General features: G+C 44.2%; 1 pseudogene; it reads right to left on the minus strand.

The window, feature by feature from the left end:
* LOC132894736 (electrogenic sodium bicarbonate cotransporter 1-like) overlaps positions 1 to 27,353 on the minus strand; it is a 212,500-nt pseudogene that overhangs the window by 49,953 nt on the left and 135,194 nt on the right.

A 27,353-nucleotide genomic window follows, 5' to 3' on the forward strand; every position in this document is an offset into this window, starting at 1 on the left:
CCTGACTCCGCCTTCGGTCACAGACCGATGCTTGACGACGCCCCCGCTGCCACATACCCCCACCGCCCGACTCAGGCCGGGCGGCTGTCCGGCCTGCAGCTGACTCCCCCCCCGATGGGAGAGGAAGTCCGCCAGGACCATGTGCACCCCCGGCCTGTGGATCACCTTGAAGTTAAAGGGTTGGAGTGCCAGATACCAACGGGTGATCCGCGCCTTGGCATCCTTCATGCGATGGAGCCACTGGAGGGGTGCATGGTCTGAACAGAGGGTGAAAAGGCATCCCAGCAGGTAGTAGCGGAGGGTGAGGACCACCCACTTGATGGCCAGGCACTCTTTTTCGATGGTGCTGTAGCGCCCCTCACGCACCGACAGCTTTCTGCTGATATACAGCACTGGACGGTCCTCCCCCTCCACCTCCTGGGACAAAACAGCCCCCAGACATCTAGTTTTAGGTTTGTTTACCTGACATGTTTCGACGTACGTAACTGTCGTCTTCCTCAGAGTGTCACCGGATGTTGTTGGCTGGGTGCGATTTGCTGGGGGGGATGGTGGGGATCATCCCCCCCTCTGGTTTTTATCTCTGCTGAAAAAAAAATCCTCGGGGACAACCCCGTCAATAAAACAAACAAACCAAAAAAAAAAGTTGACATGACAGGCATGTTGTGACACAGTTTTCTATGGTCTACACTGCACTCATTTCAAAATGATCCGAAGTGGCAGCTTTGATGTTCACGAACGTCCCCAGCAGTAGATACATTGTAGATAATAACAATATCTTTGAGTTCTATACACAGGGATGCAAAGATATTGTTATTATCTACAATGTATCTATTTGCTGGGGATGCTTGTGAACATCAAAGCTGCCACTTCGGGTCATTTTGAAATGAGTGCAATGTAGACCATAGAAAACTGTGTCACAACATGCCTGTCATGTCAACTTTTTTTTGGTTTGTTTGTTTTATTGACAGGGTTGTCCCTGAGGATTTTTTTCAGCAGAGATAAAAACCGGGGGGGGGGGGGGGGGGGGGGGGGGGGATGATCCTCACCATCCCCCCCAGTAAATCGCACCCAGCCAACAACATCCGGTGACACTCTGAGGAAGACGACAGTTACGTACGTCGAAACATGTTAGGTAAACAAACCTAAAACTAGATGTCTGATAAAAAAGAAAAAAATAACCATATCTAATATAAGACATAATGAACGTAATCAAGAGATGCATATGGATGCATCGGACAGAGGGCTGTTTTGTCCCAGGAGGTGGAGGGGGAGGACCATCCAGTGCTGTATATCAGCAAAAAGCTGTCGGTGCGTGAGGGGCGCTACAGCACCATCGAAAAAGAGTGCCTGGCCATCAAGTGGGCAGTCCTCGCCCTCCGCTACTACCTGCTGGGATGCCTTTTCACCCTCTGTTCGGACCACGCGCCCCTCCAGTGGAAATTAGAAATTGCTAATGAAAACGTGCGAAAATGAAACACGTCCAGAGCAGTATTTCATCGTTCTTCGTTGGGCCAGCAAATAAAAAACAATCAAATCCAACATCCACACTTACCTGCAGCACAAAGGATGAACAGGAGGAGGATGCCCAGGATAAGTCCCGTAGAGAAGATAACGTTGTTCACGAGTCTGGGAACATCTCGTAGCATGCGGTTGGTGGCTGTCTAGAGCTGGCACGATTTGCTAAATGGCAAGAGGGTCGAGAGTGGCTAACAGTGTCAACTGATGGGTCAGTGAAATGTGCAGCTTGCTCTGAAGTAAAAACTTTAGGCCCCAACACAGACGAGCGCCTTCACATTGATCCGGCATTTGTGAACGGTGTTAAAACCAGCTCAGTTAAAAAGCTGAATGATAAAATTAACAAGCATGGTAAATGCCAGTCCCACGTAAAATGCCTTGAAATTCTCCAAAAGAGATGTGATGCAGCATTTGAAACTGCCAATAATGTAAGCGCAAGTCTGTGGAGGAAGAAGAATGAGGAGAGGGTACGGGCCACAGCGTACTGTATGCGCACTGCGTACATGATCTGCCAGAACGACTTGTCATTCAAAATGCTGCCACAGGTGATCGAACTGCAAGAACTGAATGGGGTTGATGTAGGGTCAATGCTGCACTCCGACAAAGCCTGTCGGAGTATGCTGATGTTCATCGCCCAGAAAATGGCAAGCCAATTAGTAGGGTTCATAACAAAATCACCTGCCAAATTCAGCATCCTCATCGACGAGAGCACGACCATCTCAAATAAAACATGTGTCATAGTTTACATTCGCGTTCCCTTTGATAGAGAGGTTTGCAACAACTTCTATCAATTAATCGAATTGGAATCATGCACGGGTTCTGCCATACGAGACACGTTGCTGGACACCCTGGAGAGAGATGGCATCACCAAGGAAATGCTGCACTCCCGGTTGATTGGTTTCGCGACTGACGGGGCCACCGCTATGCTGGGCCGATACATGGGAACTGCCACTCTCCTGTGCGATGAGATTAACCCTGACCTTACTGTAATTCACTGCATGAATCACAAATTGGAACTTGCAGTCCATGATGCGGTGAAGCACACAACAGACGCAAGTCATTTTCAGATGTTTACAGATTGCCTGTATGCATTTTTCTCCCAGAGCCCAAAGCACACCCGCGAGCTTGAAATCGCCGCCTCCAATTTGGGCATGCATGCTTGAAGAATAGGCAGGGTGTTTGATGTGTGCTGGCTGTCTTCATCATGCACGTCAGTTACAGCTCTCTGGGAGAGTTATCCAGCTTTGGTGCGTCTCTTTTCTGTGCTGGCTGTGGACACCTCAAGATCCACCACAGAAAGGGCGAAGTGTCAGGGAATTCATTCCCAGATGACTCAGTGGATCTTTCTGATGGAACTAGCGCTGGTGAAAGATGCCCTGGAAACTCTGAAAGCCCTGTCTCTGTTCCTCCAGAGGAGAGATGCCACTGCCATCCAGGCCAATGCAGAGGTGGACATTGCAGTGAGGGCCCTGCGCTCCATGAAGCTCGCTGACGGTGCCAACACCAAAAGCCTGAGACAGGAACTCGACACGCACTCATTCAAGGGGGTGAATATCTGCCAGCCGAGTGACCGAGAGCAGCAGAGGGCAAGTGCGTTCCGTGACCGCTTCTTCACCTCGCTGGCAGATAACGTGGAGCACAGGCTGGACGACAACGGTGTGCTTGCTGCATGTGCTGCGCTGTGCCCCTTAAGCTGGCCGAAGGATGAAGGCGAGCGCATTCTGTTTGGGGAAGACAAACTTGTCAGAATTCAAAAAACCCTGGCAGCTGAGGTCTCTGACACCGCTCTGCTGCTGAAAGAATTTTGACAGTACAAGTTCAACGGAGTCCAAGGAGAAAATTTCCTCAACTTGCTTTCTGTCATCTCCACGCTTCCTGTGTCAACAACAGAGTGTGAACATGGATTTAGCGCCATGAATCACATCCTTACTGATCAGCGCAACAGAATGAATGTATCCACACTGAACAGCCTTCTTTTCCTCGCTGTCAATGGGCCAGACATGCGTTCCTTCCCTGCTGAGAAGTTCGCAGAAATGTGGATTAAAGAAGGGCGAAACGTGGCAGATAGCGCACCGACGGGAAAGCAGAAAAGGCCACATGAACTGCGCCATCAGAGCAAACTGTTCATTTAGTATTCATGTATTTTAGTGATTTTTGAGTCACTGTCCATTTAATCCGGAGGGAGAGAAACATCACAGCAACGCGACAAGCAATGCGAACTTTGTTGTGTGTTAGTGTTTGTGTATTTAGTCAGAAAGCTAGGAAGATGAATTTACTATCTCTGGTTTAGTGTTCATTTTCATTTAGTGTTATCAAATCAAATCAAATCAAGTTTATTTGTATAGCGCTTTTAACAATAAACATTGTCACAAAGCAGCTTTACAGAATTTGAACGACTTAAAACATGAGCTAATTTTATCCCTAATCTATCCCCAATGAGCAAGCCTGTGGCGACGGTGGCAAGGAAAAACTCCCTCAGACGACATGAGGAAGAAATCTCGAGAGGAACCAGACTCAAAAGGGAACCCATCCTCATTTGGGCAACAACAGACAGCCTGACTATAATATTAACAGTTTTAACAGGTATAACCCTCAACTGTCCTCATGGGGCCGTCCTTCACAGGAGCGGTGCGATAAAACTCCAACCAGACACAGGGCACCAGGATGGATCAAGCAGGTCCGAGGGGCAGAAGAGGCCAGCATCTCAATCCCAGGATCAACATGTAACTCAGAGGGACAGATTGGGGGGGGAAGAGAGAGAGAAAGAAAAAGAAAAATGTTATTCATTTGATATCATCGGATGTTATTGAGCTGTTAGCCTATTGTTAACTTAATTTTGTGACGTTTCATGATTAAAAAAAAAAAATCCCCCTTCTGGTTTTTTGACAAATCGCACCCTGGTTGTTGGTGACACATCTTATCAGCTGATGTTTCCGAAGGCGTGTCCTTCCTGTCTGGTTTGACAGGTCAGTCACGTCTTCTACTGTCTGTTCGTCCCCTGCAAGATGGCACTCCAGGTATGGGAGAGCATGTATGCTCCCTAATCCCGGTTGATGGAGAAACTCAAAGTACTACTCAAACCGCTACTCAATGAAAATAAAACAGATAAACAGGCATACAATCACCTAGTACCCACAGCCAACGTCATCCCCAGGATTTACGGCACAACAAAAATACACAAACCAGGAACACCATTACGCCCCATAGTAGACAGCATTGGCTCAGTGACATACAACCTATCAAAAGCACTTGCCGAAATAATCAAACCATTACTAGGACTCACAGACCAACACTGCAAAAACTCAAAACAACTGGCAGAAGAACTAAAAAACATCAAAATTCAGCAAGACGAAGTTTTCATATCACACCACGTCATATCTCTTTTCACCAGAACACCCACGGAAGCCACTATACAGGTAGTGCAAGACAGATTAAAAACAGACAGGACACTCAGGAAATGTACAAACCTCACAGTACAAGACATCACTCAACTCCTTCAATTCATCGCCACATCCACATACTTTCAGTTTAGGAATACAATATACAGACAAAAGGAAGGGTTTGCCATGGGAGACCCACTATCGGCCATCATGTGCGGCTTTTTCATGGAAGACCTGGAGCAGAAAGCACTCACTACAATACCGGCAGAATACAGACCAACACTCTGGAAACGTTATGTGGATGATATACTGGAAAAAGTGAAGATGGGATACACTCAACAACTCACCAACCATCTCAACACCATAGACAATACCGGCAACATAAAATTCACACATGAAGAGGAAACGGAGCAGTCAATAGCATTTTTGGACCTAAAAATACAACACACAGAAGATGGGGACATCAAAATAAAAGTACACAGAAAACCCACACACACCGACCAATATTTAAACTGGACTTCCGAACACCCCATAATGCACAAAATATCAGTAGTTAGAACATTACATGAACGCGCAGCAATAATTACAGATCCACAGGACAAAGAACAGGAGGAACAACACATACAACACGCACTGAAGGCATGTCAATATCCACAGTGGGCAATATCCAAAGGGGCAGAACAGGTCAAGAACAACAAAACACAGAAGAAAGAGAAAAAAACAAAGCAACAAACAAGAACACAGGGGAGTAGTAACATTACCATACATCAGAGGAATAACGGAACGCATTCAAAGAGCAATGAGGAAACACAACATCAGTGGCATGCACAGATAGACACGAGGTGGTGCTCAAGCACCTGCCCCTCTGCCCTCTGTCCAAAAAAGTGCCCTTTTGAATTTTTTTTTTATAGTTTACTGAGGCCAATGTCGACATGATCTTTTAGAAAAGCCGCGGCATTAAAAGCATGTGTGAAAATAATATCCCGATGTGTGCCCCCTCCGCACACACACCGGACCTCTGTCTCTCTTGCTCTGTCACGTGAACAAGCGTGCAGTGCATTCAATGTGAGGTTGCAGCAGCATAGTGTCCTGGAAGCCACGGCCTTGTCGTAGCGCAGACAACACATCGGGCAGTCAGTCAGCTCTTCCCCTGCCCCACCAGCCAGGTAACGCATGAATCGAGTGAAAATGTATTGTTTGCCCTCTAAGCCCAAGTTGTAATTATTTTGTCGTGAAGTAGCCTGTTGCATACAGAAACAACTGCACATAAGTATTATATTTTTTGCTAGACCATTTTCAGGTATAGGAAAACAAAAATTTCTTTTTCTATTTTGTTCAACTAGAGATTCCTGGCAAAGTCAAAAAGCCTTGATGTAATAAATTAACATTAAGTGGTTGTTTTACACCTTTAAAAACTAAAACGGGTCAGTGGCGACCCGAACACAAGAGGAGGGTTAAATCTCAGACTTTTATAATAAGGTGTTCCACATGCGCAAAAAAGTGCCCTTTTTCCCCCCCAGAGCACTTGCCCCCCAAAATGTCTGTGCACGCCACTGCACAACATTAACACACCTGTCAAACCACACACAACACTCCGTCAGATCCTGGTTCATCCCAAAGACAAAATACATCCGGAAAACAAATGCAACACCATATATGAGATTCCATGCCAATCATGCAATAAAACTTACATCGGGGAGACAGGGAGGAGCTTCACCACAAGGACAAATGAACATAAGAAAGAGTGCAAAAAGGAGACAGCTACAAGACAAACCCGAACAATAAAAGAAAAGGCACAACAGGAAAATTACAAGTCAGCCATAACAGATCACTGCAAAAGAGAAAATCACATTATGGACTGGGGGAATGCCAGAGTCATCCGCACAGAAGATAATAAACATCAGTGCTGGATCAGGGAGGCCATGGAGATCCAAAAGCGAAGCCCGAGGACCATCAACCAGGATGAGGGAGCATACATGCTCTCCCATACCTGGAGTGCCATCTTGCAGGGGACCAACAGACAGTAGAAGACGTGACCGACCTGTCAAACCAGACAGGAAGGACATGCCTTCGGAAACATCAGCTGATAAGATGCGTCACCAACAACATCCGGTGACACTCTGAGGAAGACGACAGTTACGTACGTTGAAACATGTCAGGTAAACAAACCTAAAACTAGATGTCTGATAAAAAAGAAAAAACTAACTGCATCCATCTGCAACTTAAAGGGGAGAGAAAAGTCAGGGGAGTGTAACAGTGGCCCCCCACACAGTGCAGCCTTCACCTCAGAGAAAGCCCACTGGCATTGCTCCGTCCACTGGACCGGATCTGGTGCCCCCTTTTTAGTCAGATCAGTCAGCGGACTGGTGAAGTCTGAATAATTAGGTATAAACCTACGATAGTAGCCAGCCAGCCCCAGGAACTGTCTCACCCCCTTTTTGGTCTTGGGCCTCGGGCAGGCCGCAATTGCTGCTGTCTTGTTAATTTGGGGACGCACCTACCCATTGCCCAAGTGGAAGCCCAGATACCGTACTTCCACCCGCCCAATCGCAAACTTCTTTGGGTTGGCTGTGAGACCCGCCCGCCTCAGCGACCTAAGGATGGCCCTCAGATGTTGCAGGTGCCGCGGCCAGTCATTACTATAGATAATGATGTCATCGAGGTATGCGGCCGCATAGGTGGCGTGGGGGCGGAGGACCCTATCCATCAGCTGCTGGAACGTAGCGGGTACCCCAAACAGCCCAAAAGGAAGTGTGACAAACTGGTGTAAGCCAAACAGTGTGGAAAAGGCCGTTTTTTCTCGGGATAGTGGAGTCAAGGGGATCGGCCAATAACCCTTTGTCAAATCTGGTGTCGAGTAAAAGCGAGCCGTGCCTAGACGATCGAGCAACTCATCAATATGAGGCATTGGGTATGCATCGAATTTAGACACCACGTTGACTTTTCTATAGTCTACACAGAACTGGACCGACCCGTCGGTCTTGGGTACCAAGACCACCGGGCTGCTCCAGTCACTGTGGGACTCCTCAATGATGCCCATTTCGAGCATGGCCTCGTTCTTCCCGAACCACTTTTTTCTTGTGTTCGGGTAGCCTGTAAGGACGGTTGCGCACTACCACCCCCGGGGGCATCTCAATGTGGTGTCCTATGAGGTTGGTGCGGCTGGGCAGGGGCAAGAACACGTCCAAAAACTTGGTCTGCAACTGGGCAACCTCCGCGAGTTGGGTCGGGGAGAGGTGGTCTCCACAGGGGACCGGAGAGGTACGCGATGCCAATGTTCCCTTTTGAACCTCCGGCCCCAGCTCCGCCTTCTCCGGAACCACCAACACCAATGCCACGGGGACCTCCTCATTCCAGAGTTTGAGCAGATTGAGGTGGTAAATCTGTAGCGCCCCACCCCTGTCCGTTCGCCTCACCTCATAGTCGACGTCCCCGACTCGCCGTGTGACCTCAAAGGGTCCTTGCCACTTGGCGATCAATTTGGAGCTCGATGTGGGCAACAGTACAAGTACTTTCTCTCCCGGTGCGAACTCCCTAAGGCGCGTACCCCTGTCGTACAGGCGGGTTTGCCATTCTTGGGCCTGCCGCAAATTCTCCTGGGTTAGGTGTGTGAGTGTGTGGAGTTTTGAGCGCAGATCAATAACTTATTGAATTTCATTTTTACTTGGTGAAGGTCCCTCCTCCCAATTTTCTCGCAGCACATCTAGAATGCCGCGCGGCTTACGCCTATATAATAATTCGAATGGGGAGAACCCCATGGAGGCTTGTGGGACCTCTCGCACTGCAAATAACAAGGGTTTGAGCCATTTATCCCAATTACGTGCGTCCTCACTTACGAATTTTTTAATTATATTTTTGAGGGTGCGATTGAACCGTTCAACTAAACCGTCCGTTTGTGGGTGATAAATGCTGGTGCGGATCGGCTTAATTCCTAATAACCCATACAGTTCGTTCAGTGTGCGTGACATAAACGAGGTGCCTTGATCAGTCAGAATCTCTTCGGGGATTCCAACTCGGGAGATGACACAGAAGAGCGTTTCTGCAATACTGCGTGCTGAGATATTGTGAAGAGGCACTGCTTCCGGGTATCGTGTTGCATAGTCCATCAGAACTAAAATAAAGCGATACCCTCGTGTTGACTGATCTAATGGCCCAACGAGATCCATCCCAATTCTTTCGAACGGGGTCTCAATTAATGGGAGGGGGCGCAAAGGCACTTTTGGAATGGCTGCTGGATTTACTAACTGGCATTCGCGGCACGCCGTACACCACCTACGGACATCACCGCGAATCCCATCAGGTGCAGTGATTCTGCCACTTACCTTCCCTGACTCCACCCTCCGGTCACAGACCGATGCTTGACCACGCCCCCGCTGCCACAAGGACATTTAAAAAAATATCAAGTTCAAATAAATTGTTTAAAGAAAGTGTTCAAACAGTACTTTTAAAGGGATGAGCAATTCTGAGGTTTAGAAGAGAACAAGCATTGCACTGTTCTGTGATCTTCCACCTTTGGATTCAACAGCACCAAGGTGACATTTTTTTTTTTTAAATATTCAGTTTTGCACAAAGCAGTTAGAGCCCAATCCAAAGAATTGCAAAGGTACTCAGCTAATTATAGGATAAATAAAACAGAGGAATAGGCAGAAATTGATACATTGAGAAAGTGAGTAGCTTAAACATTCATGCTTTTACTGTTTCCTACTGAAGTTTCAGTATAGTAAAATAGGTTCCCGTGTTTATTAAAACACAGATAGCAACAAATCCTATGCCAATATCCTCATTTACTATTTCTCTTTACTCAGTGCATTTTTCTCTATTGCTTTGGTATCAGACATTCAGACACATTAAGTCATAGAGGGGTTTCACAGACACTGGAAAAAGACGTTATGAGGAGTCAGAGAAAAAGATTTGCTGAGTGTCTGTAATTAAGAGATGTATGCTACATTGATGCACCGAATTACAGACAAAGGCAGAGCTTCAAGGCCACACACACAAAACATGCTTGATCTTGTGTGTGGGTATGTATGTTTAATCATGAACTTTGTATAAAAGCTTATCAGAGGTCATCATCAGTGCAATGACTGCAGAGGCATGTACAGTAGCAGTGGTGTTTACATGAAGAATGTCATGGTTCTGACACAAGAGGAGGAGAGAAACCAAATCCTGTGATTGGGAGAGTGAAACTGCATCCAAACTAGAGTAAATGAAAGAGAGGAAAGGTACTGTGTGAAATCATGAATGAAGAAAGAAGCCCATATTCACTGAAAATCCTGATAAAGTTTAAATGGGTCTAATATATTCCAGACTTCACAAGAGTTTTTCTCGTCCCTACGGAAAGACCTGCCTACATAAATTCAACTTTTTAATGACGGTCAGGGCCAACTCAAACAAAGCATCCTGTAATATCTTAGTTAGGAGTTGTGAAGAGAAATTACTGGAAAAAATGCAGAGACCAAGTTTAAGTTCACACAGAGATTTAGGAAACATGCAGGAACACAACATCTCTCTTATGGACACACTCATGGTCCTACTTGATCCTTCTCAGGCTTGTCAGAGAGGTCATTAAGGCTGCTGGAGGTCAGGTTGTAGGGCAATGTAGTTGGATTACCTGTATGAATAAGACTGAGGTCAGCTTCAAAACACTGTTGAGATATTACAGAGAAAGGAAACAAACAAAAGACCCATTTAGACAAAGCTTTTTAAATGTAAAACAATATTCAATTTAACTACGGTACATTGTACCCCTTAATCTGGGAAATAATGCTAAAACAGAAAAAAGTTTCATTTATAAATTTTCATTTTCAGCTTTTCTATGTGAACATTTTCTTTAAATTTTCAAATCAGATGCTAGCTGGCCATGTTGTGAAAATTATGCATGCAGATAGAAAATATTCAAGAGTTAAGTAATCACAGGTTTGGAAACTTAGATGACTAAGTTTCCAAACCTGTGATTACTTAACTCTTGAATATTTTCTATCGTGAATTCTATCATTAAAAAGCTTATAATCTCTGTTTTCCAAAGGAATTGATCTCATTAAGATCTGTTCAGTACTTTGGGAATAACAGAGGTTGAAGTTGGTACAACAGAGTAAAAACTTTGCTCGTGTGACGTCGGGAAACTGCCGGTGCTTTTTGAGTCACGGGAAAGTGGTCAGGCTCTCTTCTGATTGGGTTCCAACTGGATTATGCGTGAATATCAATCAGATAACTTTTATAGGGATGTTCTCTAGTTCTCACTCTTTCTGGTGAAGTATTCAGCAAATTTTTCCGTCAGCTAGTATTAATGTTATGCTTCATGGGAGACTTTGAAGTGAGTTTTCATAGCTTTACCAACTTATTTTTTCAAATCAAACTGATTCATGTAAATAACTATTTTAGAATATACTAACTGTGGTTGTTTTGATGAAATATATTGAGATCCTAGGCGTCGGAATGATATTTTTAAAAACAGGAAGTCAGAAACGTGAGTGTCAATTTCAGTTCAGTTAATTGGAATTATTTATTGGCTGTGGTTCACAGTTTTTTCGAGGTTAGTCTTGAAAGCTGTGAATATTATCATTTATATTATTTAATATAAACACCAGTAGGCCCTACTTTTGAGAAATACAAAGGCCTACAGAGCACAAAGAGGGTATTTTAAATTATCTTTTATTACTTTTTTATTGAGTTTACCAATTTAAAATGTTTGCCTAATTAGAATAATAAATACTAATTAAATGCTAATTTGCATAATTTGATTTAACAAATTTTTCAAACTTTGTATTCACTTTACAACCATCTATGTGCCTGCCAATTTCCATGTAAATATCTTGGAGAAAAAAAAAGTTAAGAAAAAAACATTTGATCTCATTCGTTAATTAGGCCCATTTTAAACCATGTTATTCTAATACATAATATCACATCAGTTTTCTAAAAATTAAGCTGTTTTTTCAAACTTTGATTTGTAATATCTCAAGAATGGGCAAACATTTTAATTCTGTAAAAAGTATGTTGTTCTGCATTCATTTCTCAATTCAATGAAAGCAGTTTCAAGCAATTTGGATTGAATTTAAATTTTCACCTGATATGTTTAATTTTAGTACTTCCTTTTATGTTATGGCCTCCTATCCCCTATTATAGAGTATAAAAGTGCATTTTAACTAACATTTCTAATCAGCTGTTGTCGTGGGCTGTTAGATGTCTGATGACTGATATGATAATGCAAAACAAGACAAGTTTTCACAAAGGTTCAATAATTTATTTTAATTTATTTAATTTTTTTACTTAGTTCTTGCTCAGACATCCTTTCACCCTAAAGCATTTTATTTAATGAGTTAAAGCAGTTTTATTTTGTCATATACAGTGGTGCTTGAAAGTTTATGAACCCTTTAGAATTTTCTATATTTCTGCATAAATATGACCTAAAACGTCATCAGATTTTCACACAAGTCCTAAGAGTAGAGAAAGAGAACCCAGTTAAACAAATTAGACAAAAATATTATACTTGGTCATTTATTTATTGAGGAAAATGATCCAATATCACATATCTTTGAGTGGCAAAAGTATGTGAACCTCTAGAATTAGCAGTTAATTTGAAGGTGAAATTAGAGTCAGGTGTTTTCAATCAATGGGATGACAATCAGGGGTGAGTGGGCACCCTGTTTTATTGAAAGAACAGGGATCTATCAAAGTCTGTTCTTCACAACATGTGTTTGTGGAAGTGTATCGTGGCATGAACAAAGGAGATTTCTGAGGACCTCAGAAAAAGCGTTGTTGATGCTCATTAGGCTGGAAAAGATTACAAAACCATCTCTAAAGAGTTTGGACTCCACCAATCCACAGTCAGACAGATTGTGTACAAATGGAGGAAATTCAAGACCATTGTTACCCTCCCCAGGAGTGGTCGACAAACAAAGATCACTCCAAGAGCAAGGCGTGTAATAGTCAGCAAGGTCACAAAGGACCCCAGGGTAACTTCTAGGCAACTGAAGGCCTCTCTCACATTGGCTAATGTTAATGTTCATGAGTCCACCATCAGGAGAACACTGAACAATAATGGTGTGCATGGTAGGGTTGCAAGGAGAAAGCCACTGCTCTCCAAAAAGAACATTGCTGCTCATCTGCAGTTTGCTAAAGATCATGTGGACAAGCCAGAAGGCCAATGGAAAAATGTTTTGTGGATGAATGAGACCAAAATAGAACATTTTGGTTTAAATGAGAAGCATTATGTTTGGAGAAAGGAAAACACTGCATTCCAGAATAAGAACCTTATCCCATCTGTGAAACATGGTGGTGGTAGTATCATGGTTTGGGCCTGTTTTGCTGCATCTGGGCCAAGATGGCTTGCCATCATAGATGGAACAATGAATTCTAAAATTATACCAGTGAATTCTAAAGGAAAATGTCAGGACATGTGTCCATGAACTGAATCTCAAGAGAAGGTGGGTCATGCAGTAAGACAACGGGATGCAGCTGCAGATGCAGCAAAACAGGCCCAAACCATGATACTACCACCACCATGTTTCACAAGTCGTTCAACCAAAGAATGGTTAAAGAAGAATAAAGTTAATGTTTTGGAATCGCCAAGTCAAAGTCCTGACCTTAATCCAATCAAAATGTTGTGGAAGGACCTGAAGCGAGCAGTTCATGTGAGGAAACCCACCAACATCCCAGAGTTGAAGCTGTTCTGTACAGAGGAATGGGCTAAAATTCCTCCAAGCCGGTGTGCAGGACTGATCAACAGTTACCGGAAATGTTTAGTTGCAGTTATTGCTGCACAAGAGGGCCACGCCAGAAACTGAAAGCAAAGGTTCACATACTTTTGCCACTCACAGACATGTCTCATCTCATCTCATTATCTCTAGCCGTTTTATCCTGTTCTACAGGGTTGCAGGCAAGCTGGAGCCTATCCCAGCTGACTATGGGCAAAAGGCGGGGTACACCCTGGACAAGTCGCCAGGTCATCACAGGGCTGACACACAGGCAACCATTCACACCTACGGTCAATTTAGAGTCACCACTTAACCTAACCTGCATGTCTTTGGACTGTGGGGGAAACCGGAGCACCCGGAGGAAACCCACACGGACACGGGGAGAACATGCAAACTCCGCACAGAAAGGCCCTCACCGGCCACGGGGCTTGAACCCAGACCTTCTTGCTGTGAGGCGACAGCACTAACCACTACACCACTGTGCTGCCCCCTCACAGACATGCAATATTGGATAATTTTCCTCAATAAATAAATGACCAAGAATAATATTTTTGTCTCATTTGTTTAACTGGGTTCTCTTTATCTACTTTTAGGGCTTGTGTGACAATCTGATGATGTTTTAGGTCATATTTATGCAGAAATATAGAAAATTCTAAAGGGTTCACAAACTTTCAAGTACCACTGTATGCATAAAATTTATTTATTTGTTCATTCATTCATTCATTCATTCATTCTTTCATTCATTTAAATGTGCTAGGCTAAATTTAAATTAGGATTAAATGTACTTAGGAACAGTTTTCCAGGAAGAGATTAAACTTTAGTGTAAATTTATAGTTTTACATAATTGTACAAACCAGTAATCAGGTGATTAGCTCCCACACTACTATCCAGTTAATAATAGCCTGCAGTGGCAGGATTAAAAGCATGGCCTAGGCTGTCTACCTTTAGTGTAATTAATGAGGATGATTATGTGTGATTAATCTTGTGCCAATAATGGCTATGGCTCTTAGGTCATGGTGTAAGTAAAAGTAAGCTTTGAGATTATGGTGTGGTAATTTTGTTACCTTCAGCACATTTGGAAACCTGGTGAAGAATGGTACAGTTATAAAAGAGGTTGTGTGAATGAATATTAAGAGGTGTGGTTAGGCATGCTGCTGTAATATTCAAACAGATCAGAGTGCATGCCAGTGACTCAGTTACAATTTTTGCAAAGCCACATGATTGTGTCTGTGATCTTTTCTGTCTGTTGTCATTTATAGGTTTTAAGATCTACATTTTAGTTGTGTCATAAACTTCAAAACTTACGAGCATATATTTGCATGGATGTGAAGGCCAACAGTCCAAAATTCACTTTTGTAGTCCAAATAAATAAATAAATAAATAAATAATTGAGAAAGATATGGCCATCAGGATACTATAGAGATCCAGGTATATAAACAAGAAAATATCCAAAAGGCCAGTGACAAATATACACAGAATGACAAAGACCAGGCCTCACTGATGACTGCACAGACATTGCTTAAAATGGATGCATATCTGTTCCAAGAGACATGCAACTAATAACTAACTAACTGGCCTTAATTTACACAGTGACAATGACATGATGAGATGCAAAAGTGCAGAGTGAATGGTGAGATCATTACAGGTAGGCCATGTTACAACAATGATACAAATTTTCTGCCTTTTATGCACATTGTGTATGTTCACTTACATGAGTAAGGTTGAGGACATTCATAGCCTCACCTCAGCATTTTGTTAGACATTTTATTGATTCTGTTAATTTAAAAAATTACATGTCAACAGTCCAATTCACATGTAATAGCCTCAAGTAAGTTGTTTATGTTATTTGTTACAGATAAAATAATTCAGTTTGTTGTCGTAACTGTAGGTACAGCACATCTCTGTAACTACGTCTCCCATAATTCCCTCACTTCCTGCCCCAGACAATATCCAGCTCACCTCATCTTTCACTGCGCCATGATTGGGTAGCGTACTGCTGTGGATCGTGATGCAAGCTCGCCTATAAATTGGGTGATCTGAGCGAATTTTTGCTCTCTCCGACCCTCTCTCTGCTCGACCTCCCGCTGTGTGAACGCCTCACCATGGCCGCAGACACACAAGGCTGCCAGTGCCCCGTGCCTCCATCCTCCCAAAACCAGACACGCCTCAGCTCTCTGACTGATGCGGCTCTCTGACCGATGCTCTGACCGATTCACCGTCGGTAAAGAGAGACACTACGGCCTGCGGGTGGAAGCGAAGAAACAAAGGGACATACACACGTTGTTGTTGTTGTTGTACGAGCCACTGGCCACTGTTAAAAGGTACCTCAGTCACATTGTTTCGCTTTTGTTGTGTTTGAAACCAGCTATGGTTATTACTACACTGTAATAACGCAAATTAGGAAGATTAGATGTGAGCGGTTTCCTCCACGTCTTCAGTCAATGAGTATTCGAACAAGGACTTTCTGGATCACGAGATCCTGCCCAGAAAGGACTTTTGCAACATAGCAGATCTGCATTAAACTGAATTGAAGCTGTGCTCTGCTCTTTTCAGAAGAATACATTGAAACGGAGGATCACTGATGATGAACTTCATGCTGCCATGTGAGAGTGGTCCCAAGTAAGGCTGGCATTTGGGAAATGTTAGTCTTAGCTTGATTAATTTATGTGAAAAATGCTATTTAAACCTAAGGTTGATTCAAGTGTGCGCACAATAATCACATAGCTTTGATCCTATGCTATTGTATTTCTCAGTTTTACTCTGGTAGATAGATTTTGCATGGCCTCTCTCTTTTTATCTCCCTCTAACACTTTCTTACCACACACCATTATGCACATCTCGTGTTCAGACTTTAACAAACTAAGGACTGGTTAGCTCAGCTGGTTGGAGCATGGGGCTTGTAATACCAAGATTGTGGGTTCAATCTCTGTACAGGCCAATGACTACTTATGTGCCTTTTCTTAAAATCCTTTGTCTAACCAGTCACACACAGTGCCTACAGTCCCCTCCTGCACCTTTTTTGCATTCTTTCACTGACCTGCAAACACACATATACACACAATATTAATACCTCATATCACCATTTTGTGCCTTGATTGTAAACTGCTGCTAGTATTATTGAATATACCTGATCAGTATTATCCTTACTTGATTATTTTAATAAATTAAATATTTACAAGAAACTGTGTCTTGTGTGTTTTGCTGCAGTATTACTTAAGTCATCTTCTGCCATCAAAGAATTCACATTGCCTTCACTGATCTAGTGTGTCACTAGAGTAATTAATTCATTAATTTAATAATTAACAGAAATATTGATTAGTAAAATTAATGAACTGATACTTTATGAGACTGATTATATGGGACTGATTTAATAGCACAATTGCACCTACATAACCTATCTATAATTTATAAAGAGAAAAAGGTGAAACATAAGTGAAACCTAATATTATACAGAAAAAAAACCAAGCTGAAAAAAACCCCCACCAAAACCCCAATAGATCTTTTAAGCTTTAGCTTGAAGTCAGGAAAATATTGGTGTTGTATTGCAACAGCGCTATAAGGGAGGGGGTATCCTAAGTGTATTTTGAGCTAAAGTTAGTTGAAATATTTCACTGTACTGGCAAATAACACAATCCCATTGATCTGCTCCATCCACAGCAGTAGTAACTATGCACAGGAAAATAATTAGCTTATGCCATAGTTTATAGCTTAAAGGTGCAGTAATTGATTCCAATCCAATACACTTTTTACCAAATTCATTAAATATGTCCTCACAGTCCACTAGCTATCTGTTCTTTGTGCACGCTGAAAAAAACCCACAGCCCTGGTTCTTTACATGGGAAACAAAGGAAGTGGTTTAGACCAAGCCACAAAACACAACACAACTATTCCAGCCAATCATCATCAACAGGAGGCAGGGCATTTGTGACCGTGCACAGGACAAGGGGAGGGGGGGGGGAGAGAGAGAGATCCACACTCCATACCTGTTTGTGGTGGTAATACCAATTTTTTCTTTACCAACTGCCAATAAACCTCAAAGAGGAAGAAAGGAGAGAGGGCCATTGCCCAGGAGAGACAGCATCATAAGCAGTGGGTGTGAGGAAGCTGGGAAAAAAAAGTAGCTGGGCAGGTTCTCCCATACATCCTACTTTCCAACAGCTGCTCCTTGGACAATACATTTGACACCAGCAGACTACTCAGCTGGAGTTTATTTCAGCTAGACAGGCTTGCCTTGCTTTGTGCTGAAAGAAATGCATATTTCTGCGATGAAGCTTGCAGTGGTTGCTTGTGTCTTTACTAGGGCTGTCAAACGATTAAAAAAATTAATCGCGATTAATCTCAGAATTTCATATAGTTAATTGCGATTAATCGCATTTTTTTAAATCTATGTAAATGAATAAGGCTTTTAAAGTGAAATGTTACAATTAAAATGGTGAACACATTTTATGCTAAAAGTACTTGTTAAACACTGCTGGGACAAGAGAAAATGGTAAGGGAGTTTATTCACTCATACAAAACACAAAATTGGATTTTATGATGGATTAGGGAGCTGTAGTCTTAAATATAAAACATCACATACTACTGTGTCTCAGTTCAGACATGTATGACAAAAGAAAATAAAAATGAAATAAAACTTCAGTTGTGCTGGAGTTGTATTCAGTCACAGCCTATAGGACTTCACAGTACTGTGCAAACAAAAATAAATTGCAGTTGGACTTCAATAAAGACATTTAGTGTCATATCACAGTGCTACAGCATACTGAAATCTCACTTTGCAAAAGTATAAGTGCATACCAAAACCAACTCAATCACCATAGACATATTATAAACATAGACGCCGCATTGAGCTGGTGGCCCCGTTGCTGGGATACGTCAGAGTGTCCGCCATATTGGATGTGGCAAATCTTCCCCGTAAACCAATGCAAGTAAATGGACTGAACTTCATAAAGCCCCTTTCTACAATAATATTTAACTTGATGCCTTTTATTCACCCATTAACACACACACGTATATATTTGGGAAACAAACAGGCATCAAAACAACACATAACTTTTAATGTGATGGTTATAAACATACATGTCAACCTTTGGTCAATCAAACCTGTATAACCAACCTCCAAAATCCGTATTTCCCTTGTAAAATCTGTATTAGATGCAAATTAAAATAATTTACCTAAAATTTGAATGATAATTGACAATGATGTATCCCAGTTACTTTTTATTCAATATTAATAACAACAAACCTTCAGAATGAATACAAAGCTCCAATGTTTGACAAAAACACAAAGTGTTATCAGCGTAGTTACGAAGGAAATACTTTGTTGTTTGGAGACAGGTTTCACCGAGCGGCTATTATGCGCGAGACTTCATATTAGCCACAAAGTCAGGAAAATCTGTTCGTAAAATTACGTTATAATGACCAAATACAATGAAAAGTATTTTTCCAGTCTCACCTGTGAAAGGTAATCCCATGTGATCTCGTTTGGATGGTAAACCTGTTGGTACAGTTAAACGCAGCACATGAATGAGGCATCTTTATTCTCGGCTACTGTCTAGACGCTATGCCAGAGACGGTTGAAGAATCTCCACTTAGCCACATCCAATATGGTGGCAAGGATGACGTATGATTCTACGCAGAAGGCGGCGTCTATGTTTATGCTCAATCACACTCTACTTTTGAAATGAAACTTCCCGTTTAACAGACCTTTCTCCATCACTCACACTTACTGAAGCAGCACACAACAAGTCTCAACAGGAATGGGCTAAAGTCTCACAGGTGTTAGGGTTTTGCTGGGAATCGAACCTGGGTCGCTGGTGTAATGATCCAGTAAACCCCCACTAGGCCACCAGGGGAATGACTCAAGTACAGAGGCGTGAGGCGAAAGTAGAAAGTAGCAAAAACAGTTTATTTATACTATATACACTTTATACAATCCAGGGCAAAAGAAACAAAAAGTATAATCCAAAGCTGAGAAGACAAAGGGAAAAATAAAATATCCAAAAGTACAAAACAAAAGCCAAAAAACCAGAAAAGAAAAGGCAAAAATACCAACGCTCAGAAGATCCAAAAACACAGTAAATACTAGGTCCAAAAAGAAAAGCAAAGTGCAAAACCAAAAGGACAAGGAACACGGTACAGAGGAAACTGGAGCTAAACATAACAGCACAAAGACTCCGTGACAAGAGGACTGAACTCAGGGGGTATAAATACACAAAATAAATTGGAAACAGGTGACACTAATGAAAACAGGCAATCAACACCAACACAAAACACAGGACACAGTGGCGACCTCTAGAGGCCAAAACAAACATAGACAAAAAACAGGAAATAACAGCGGCCTCTAGAGGCCAAAACAGTCCCAGTCCTAACAACAGGGCCAAATTAGAATTTGCGTTAACGGCACTATTTTTTTTAATCGCGATAAATTGAGATCGCGTTAACGCGTTATTATCGCGTTAACTTCGACAGTCCTAGTCTTTACATCAACACAGAATGGTGCAAGAATTCAGTGCTAGTTTCTAGTTATGCTAAGTATGGAGGCAGAGGCAGGGTTGCATGCCAGTCTATGCACGGAGAGGGCAGCCAGGGGAGGTAGTAAGTGACAGAGGGGCCGCACCTGTGATAGATTCAATTAAAGAGTGTGCTCTGTGTTGCAGTGAATGTCGGAAGGCATAAGAGGGGGTGAGTGCTGAGAGCCAATGGAGAGAGTCAGAACCAGCACACAGCCACGTGTGTGTGTGTGCGCGCCTGTGGGTGTTTAAATTTAGTGTTGGGTGTGTCTCAGTTTGAGACCTGAAAATAAAAGAGAAGTCAAGGAGAAAAGCAAAAGTAAAAATAAAATGCCAGTCATATATTACATCAAAGATGTCTTATTACATTCATTCCCAATGGATGTAGCCTTGACCTGGATGAAAGTTTGTCAGGTGGTACCCAAACTTCATTGAGTGTTTTGACCCTTAAACCACAACACAACTACAGTTGGTGGGTCAGCAGTGGTGGCCAGGTCACTGACCCCCTCCTCTAGGCTTCCAGCTAGTATAATCCCTCTTATGCTAGAGCCAACAGGAGGCTTTCTCTGCCGCTTCTCCCAACCTTCACATAGCAGTTTTCCTCTTCCACCTTCTTCCTTGGACTTTAGACAGCAGATTCCAGATTGAATGAGCTGGGAATCCTCGGCACCTCACCTCTACTGTACACAGCCATGTCTTCCCATCCTTTGTCCCAACAGTCCTGAACCAGCTGTTGGTAGCCAACTTTTTTTCCCTTTCTCCTGCATCCTCATAGCTCTCCTCCCACGGGATTGTTAGTTTCACCAGGATAACTTTCCTCCTGCAACCACATGAAATATCTGATCTCAGAGTTGTAGATATTATCTCCTCTGGGAATTGAAGTTTCCTTCCAAGGTCTGCCTTCATTTCCCATTCCTGGGTAGACTGCAGAAGGTTTTGTTTTGCTCTACTTGGGATGGTGGGCTTCTGGCCCTCCTTTACAAAGTTGATGGTACTCAGCAGTAGTTTTGTTTTGGCAGGGTGTTTCTTTCTCCTTTCCTGCTCAAAGATGTCAGCAAGTGTTGCCAGCGCTTTATCATGATGCCACCTGTATCTCCCCTGGGTCAGAGCAGTTTTACACCCTGACAGAATGTGTGCTACAGTTCCTCTCATTCCACACAGCCCACACAAGGGGTCTTCCCTCAATCCCCACCTATGTACTGGGGTTGGGAGGGTATTGTATGTTGTTCTGAGCAGAAAGGAAATGTGAAACGGCTCCATCTGCCATATTTCAGCCCATGTGACTGCCATTTTAGGCAGTTCCCACCTTGTCCAGGTGCCTTGAGTACCAAGCTCATTGGCTTTAGTTCTTCTCCCTTCTTCCTCTCGATTTCAAATTTAATCCTGGATCAATGTTCTCTTTTCCCTAGGAATGGACATGGACAACTGCTGGAAATGTGACATTCCTAGGCCTTGTCTTCCAATGCAGAGATTGCCTATGATGTATCTAGTTTTAAGGGAACATTCTGCCTGGCTGATTGCAGTTTCAGCAGCCCACTTCCACCCAGACCTTGTCCTTGTTCCTGCTTCACAGATGAGTTGGTCTTGAGAGTCTCAGTAAGTCAAGGAGAGTCTGCATTTTGCAACTTTGTACTCCTCTAAAACAGAGCACAAGGAAAGCTCAAGTTGTCCAGATCTTATATATTGTCATGCTCTGCCCCGGACATCCACTCCGGAGATTACGGATCTCTCACACCAGCGCTGATCCGGATCCGAGACAGGAATTCCTTCTCCCCTGAACTTACTTCCTGGTTTTCATTGCTGCTTATTTAAAGGCCATTCTCAGACTGTTTTTGCCAGAATGTCTCGTTTGCTTCTCTAGCCGTTTCTGTGCCTCTCTTGCTCTTCATGGTTTTTCTCTCTAGCTATTTTCTCTTGTCCATGGTTTTTGCACTAGCGTTTTTCTGGTTCTTGTTTTTTTGCACTAGCGTTTTTGTCTTTGCCTGTCTCATGTTTTTGTCAAGTTGTTTGTTTTCATTTTGCCCTGACTATTTTTGCTATTTGTTTTTCGTCCTGTTTGTTTATCTTTTGCCACACCCTTTCTTCCCTGTATTAAACCATCTTATTTATTGAATTACTGTCTGTGTTCTGTTTTTGGATCCTAACTTCACCATACCTCCACCAGCCCTAACAGTACATTCTGGCCCACATGGATCCAGCAGAACTCGCCCATCTGAGAACGGTCATCCAGCAGCAAGGGACTCTCCTCGGGACCCACCAACAAGACCTACAACAAATTACCCAGAACCTTGCCACCCTGTCCAACGCACTCAACCTTCTCACCACGCAGATGCAGCACTGTCAAGCCATGCCTACCCCTGCTCAGCCGTCTCCTACTTCAGCTCCTGCCACCGCCTTTCTCCACAAACCAAGACTTCCAGCACCTCAGCCCTACAATGGAGAACCAAGTACTTGCAGATCGTTTTTGTCTCAATGTTCGTTGATTCTAGAACTGCAACCTCTGGCCTTCCCTGCAGAACGCTCCCGGGTAGCATATACAATAACGCTCCTCACCAGCAAGGCCAGAGAGTGGGGAACTGCGGTCTGGGATGCCAATGCACCATTTTGTTCCAGTTTCAAGGATTTCTCCAAGGAGATGAGGCAAACTTTTGCTTGCTCTCTGTCCGGCCGGGAGGTGGCCAGAGAGCTCATGGAGCTGCGGCAGGGGTCCCGTCTACCTCGGATTACACCATCAAGTTCCAGACGTTGGCGGCTTCGTGCGGTTGGAACGAGAATGCCCAGATCGATGCATTCCTGCACGGCTTGTCTGACACCATCAAGGATGAGTTGGTATCACGGGAACTGGCGTCAGACTTCTCCAGCCTCATGGACCTCACCAACCGCATCGACGCTCAGATCCAGCAATGGAGGAGAGAGAAGAACCGCCCCAGATTCACCTCCTCTCTACCTCCCACCACATCCATCAAACCCAAGCAAGTAGACTGGGTTCGGGTGTCAGCAGAGGAACAACATCACCGTTGGAGCACGGGGGCCTGCTTCTACTGTGGTCAGCTGGGACACATCTGCCGAGCCTGCCCACTAAAAGGACAAGCCCACCAGTGAATCAAGGGGCCCTGGTGGGCAATGCTCAGAACCAGTCCCCCGCTAATCGTCCGTTACTTCCGATCATCATTATCCATGACAACCAGCATCACCACCTCCAGGCCCTTGTTGACTCAGGGGCAGACAGGAATCTGATCTGCTCCACCACTGCCAAGCACCTGGGAATCCCGCTACTTACTCTTGACGTCCCTCTCACTGTCCTGACACTCAATGGCACCGGCTTGACTAGCATCACCCACCTTAACGCCCCACTCACCCTAAGGATTTCTGGTAACCACTCAGAAACCATCCAGCTTCACGTCATGAACAACCCCCACGTACCCATCGTCCTAGGATTACCATGGCTAATGCAGCACAACCCCCACCTTAACTGGGCTGACAACACCATCCTAGGCTGGAGCCAGTCCTGCCTAGCTTCCTATCTGAACTCCGCTCTGCCTCCCGCCAAACCACCGCAGCCTTCAGCCAGCAAGTTCCCCGACCTCTCTCATGTGCCTTTGGAATATCTGGATCTCAAACTTGTTTTCAACAATACCCAAGCAGTGTCCCTCCCTCCTCACAGACCCTATGACTGTGGTATCAACCTCCTACCCGGGACAGCGCCACCCAAAGGATGACTCTACTCTCTCTCCTGTCGAAAGGCAAGCCATTGGAGAAGTACATCTCAGAATCTTTGGCAGTTGGGATCATCCGTCCTTCCTCTTCTCCAGCAGGGGTGGGATTCTTCTTCATGGAAAAGGACAAGTCGCTCCACCCCTGCATTGACTATCAGGGTCTCAGTGCCATCATGGTCAAGAACTGCTACCCACTACCGCTCATGACCACAGCCTTTGAACTACTCCAGGCAGCCAAGGTATTCACCAAGCTAGAGCTACGCAATGCATACCATCTCGTCAGGATCAGGGAGGGGGATGAGTGGAAGATGGCCTTTAACACCACCACTGGTCACTACGAGTACCTTGTGGTCCCTTTCGGCCTGACCAACATGCCCGTAGTCTTCCAGGCACTCGTTAATGACGTCTTAAGGGACTTCCTAAACATCTTCATTTTCGTGTACCTGGATGACATCCTGATCTTCTCCCGCTCCCTGGAGGAACATTGGAGTCACATCCGGCAGGTCCTCCAGCGCCTGCTAGAGAACAAGTTGTTTGTCAAGGCGGAAAAGAGTGAATTTTACCAGAGCTCTGTCTTGTTTCTGGGATTCATCATCTCCACGGCAAGGATCCAGATGGACCCCCTCAAGCTCGAGGCAGTTGCTAATTGGCCCACCCCATCTTCGAGATGAGAGCTCCAGCGCTTCCCAGAATTTGCCAACTTCTACAGGCGCTTCATTCGCAACTTCAGCATGGTGGCTGGACCTCTTTCAGCCCTGACCTCGACCAAGACCCAATTCAAGTGGGGGGAGGAATCAGAGAAAGCCTTTTCGAGTCTCAAGCACAGGTTTAGATTAGATTAGATTAGATTAGATTAGATTAGATTAGATTAGATTAGATTAGATTAGATTCACTTTATTCATCCCACATCGGGGAAATTCATGTGTTACAGTAGCAAGAAAATGTCATACAGATACCAAATAAAACTGAAATAAAAATTAGACAAATGAAAGATTAAATACAGAGGGCTATTTGCATTATCTACCGTGAAAAAGCATAGAAAAATTGCCTTATTGAGAGGCTCGGAAAAATTGCACATTACAGGTAGACTCTGTATATATATATACACACACACACACACACACACACACACACATATACTGTATATTCACACACACACACACACACACATATATATATATATATATATATATACACACACACACACACACACACACACACACATTTATTTATATATATATATATATATATATAAAAGTATGCATAAAAATAGTTTAAGGCCTATATTATTGCACATAATAATTGCATCGATGAGAGATGGCAGAGGTAGTAGTGGTGAAGTAGTGCAAATATAATGACAAACAGGTTATTGGTGCTACCTTACAAGTTGTGGGTGTTATACAGTCTGACAGCAGCAGGTATGAATGACCTGCGGTATCTCTCCTTCTTACACCGTGGGTGTAGCAGTCTACTACTAAAAGAGCTGCTTAAAGCCCCCACAGCCTCATGTAGGGGGTGAGAGGGGTTATCCATGATTGATGTCAGCTTGGCTAACATCCTCCTCTCACCCACCACTTCAATGGGGTCCAGAGGACAGTCCAAGACTGAGCCAGCCCTTCTGACCAGTTTATTAAGTTTCTTCCTGTCCCTCTCTGAACTTCCACAGCCCCAGCAGACCACGGCATAGAAAATCGCTGATGCTACCACAGTGTCATAAAAAGTCCTAAGCAGTGTCCTGCACACACCAAAAGACCTCAGTCTTCTCAACAGGTGGAGACGACTTTGGCCCTTCTTGTACAGGACATCTGTGTTGTTAGTCCAGTCCAGTTTGTTGTTGAGGTGAACACCCAGGTATTTGTACTCCTCCACGATCTCAATGTCCAAACCCTGGATGTTCACTAGTGCAATTTGAGGAACCGTCCTTCTGAAATTGATCACCTTTGTCTTGCTGGCGTTGATGCGCAGGTGGTTCAGTTCACACCAGGCGACAAAGTTGATGATGACCTCTGTACTCCAGATCGTCCCCCTCTGACACTCGTCCAATGATGGCTGTACCATCTGAGAACTTCTGGAGGTGGCAGCTGTCCGTGCTGTAGCTGAAGTCAGATGTGTAAAGTGTAAATAGGAAAGGAGTGAGCACTGTACCCTGTGGAGCCCCTGTGCTGCAGACTACCACATCAGACACACAGTCGTGGAGCCTCACATACTGCAGTTTGTTAATGAGGTAGTCGATGATCCATGCAGCCAGGTGGCAGTCGACACCAGCTCCCTCCAGCTTCCCCTTAAGCAGTGATGGCTGGATTGTGTTGAAAGCACTGGAAAAGTCAAAGAACATGATTCTCACATTGCTCCCAGTGCCCTCCAGGTGCAAAAGTGACCAGTGTAGCAGGTAAATAACAGCATCATCCACGCCAATGCCCGGTCGATATGCAAACTGCAGGGGGTCCATCTCACTGTTCACCAGGTGTCGGAGGTGGGAGAGAACAATCCTCTGCATGATCTTCATTAGGTGAGACGTTAAAGCTACTGGCCAAAAGTGGTTGAGCTTCCTGGGGTGCGCAGTCTTAGGAACTGGAACCACACATGATGTTTTCCACAGAAGTGGAACTTTCTCCAGATTGAGGCTCAGGTTGAAAATGTACAGAAGAATCCCACAGAGCTGATCTGCATAGTCCTTAAGCAGTCTGGAGTTGATACCATCAGGGCCAGCAGCTTTCCTCGTCTTGATCTTCCTCAGCTCCTTCAACACCTGATCAGCTGTTATGGAGAGGTGAGGGGTGTAGCCGAGATGTGGCTCCTGTAGAGTGAGGTTGGGGGTGGAGTGTGTGGATTGGTCTGGCAGGGAGCGGGAGGGGTGATGTGGTGTGAGGAGGGAGCTGTTGATGTCAGAGGTATTATGGGGGGGTGGCGGAGTGATATCACAGACAGGTCAGGACTATGGTGAGTGGGGGAGGGTGGGGTGACAGTCAAATCTGTTGAAAAAGAGATTCAACTCATTTGCCCAGTCCTGACCCCAGATACAGGGCCCCTCCCACTGCCCTTTGGTGGCCAGAGATGGTTTTCAGGCCTCTCCATACCTCTCAGGTGTTGCTTCCCTTGAGGCGCTCCTCCAGCTTCCTCCTGTAGCTGTCCTTGCCTCTCCTTATCCCCTCTTCAGCTCCCTCTCCACTCTCCTCATCTCCTCTTTGTTGCCAGATTTAAAAACCCTCTTCTTCTCGTTTAATAGGGCTTTTAGTTCAGAGGTCACCCAGGATTTATTGTTGGGAAAACACCGTACCTTCCTGACTGGCACATTGTTTTCAACACAGAAATTAATGTAATCCGTGATGCAGGTTGTCAGGCTATCAATGTCATCCCCGTGAGGTTCACACAACACATCCCAGTCCGTGGTGTCAAAGCAGTCCCTCAGTGCCATACTGATCTCCTCAGACCAGCTCCTTACATACCTCTTGGTGGGTGGTTGTTTATTCACCATAGGTAGGTGACAAGTGAACCAGATTGTGGTTAGAACAACCCAACGGGGGGAAGGGTGATGAGCTA

This window comes from Neoarius graeffei, chromosome 12 (assembly GCF_027579695.1).
Source record: "Neoarius graeffei isolate fNeoGra1 chromosome 12, fNeoGra1.pri, whole genome shotgun sequence".
In the NCBI taxonomy this organism is placed as follows: domain Eukaryota; kingdom Metazoa; phylum Chordata; class Actinopteri; order Siluriformes; family Ariidae; genus Neoarius; species Neoarius graeffei.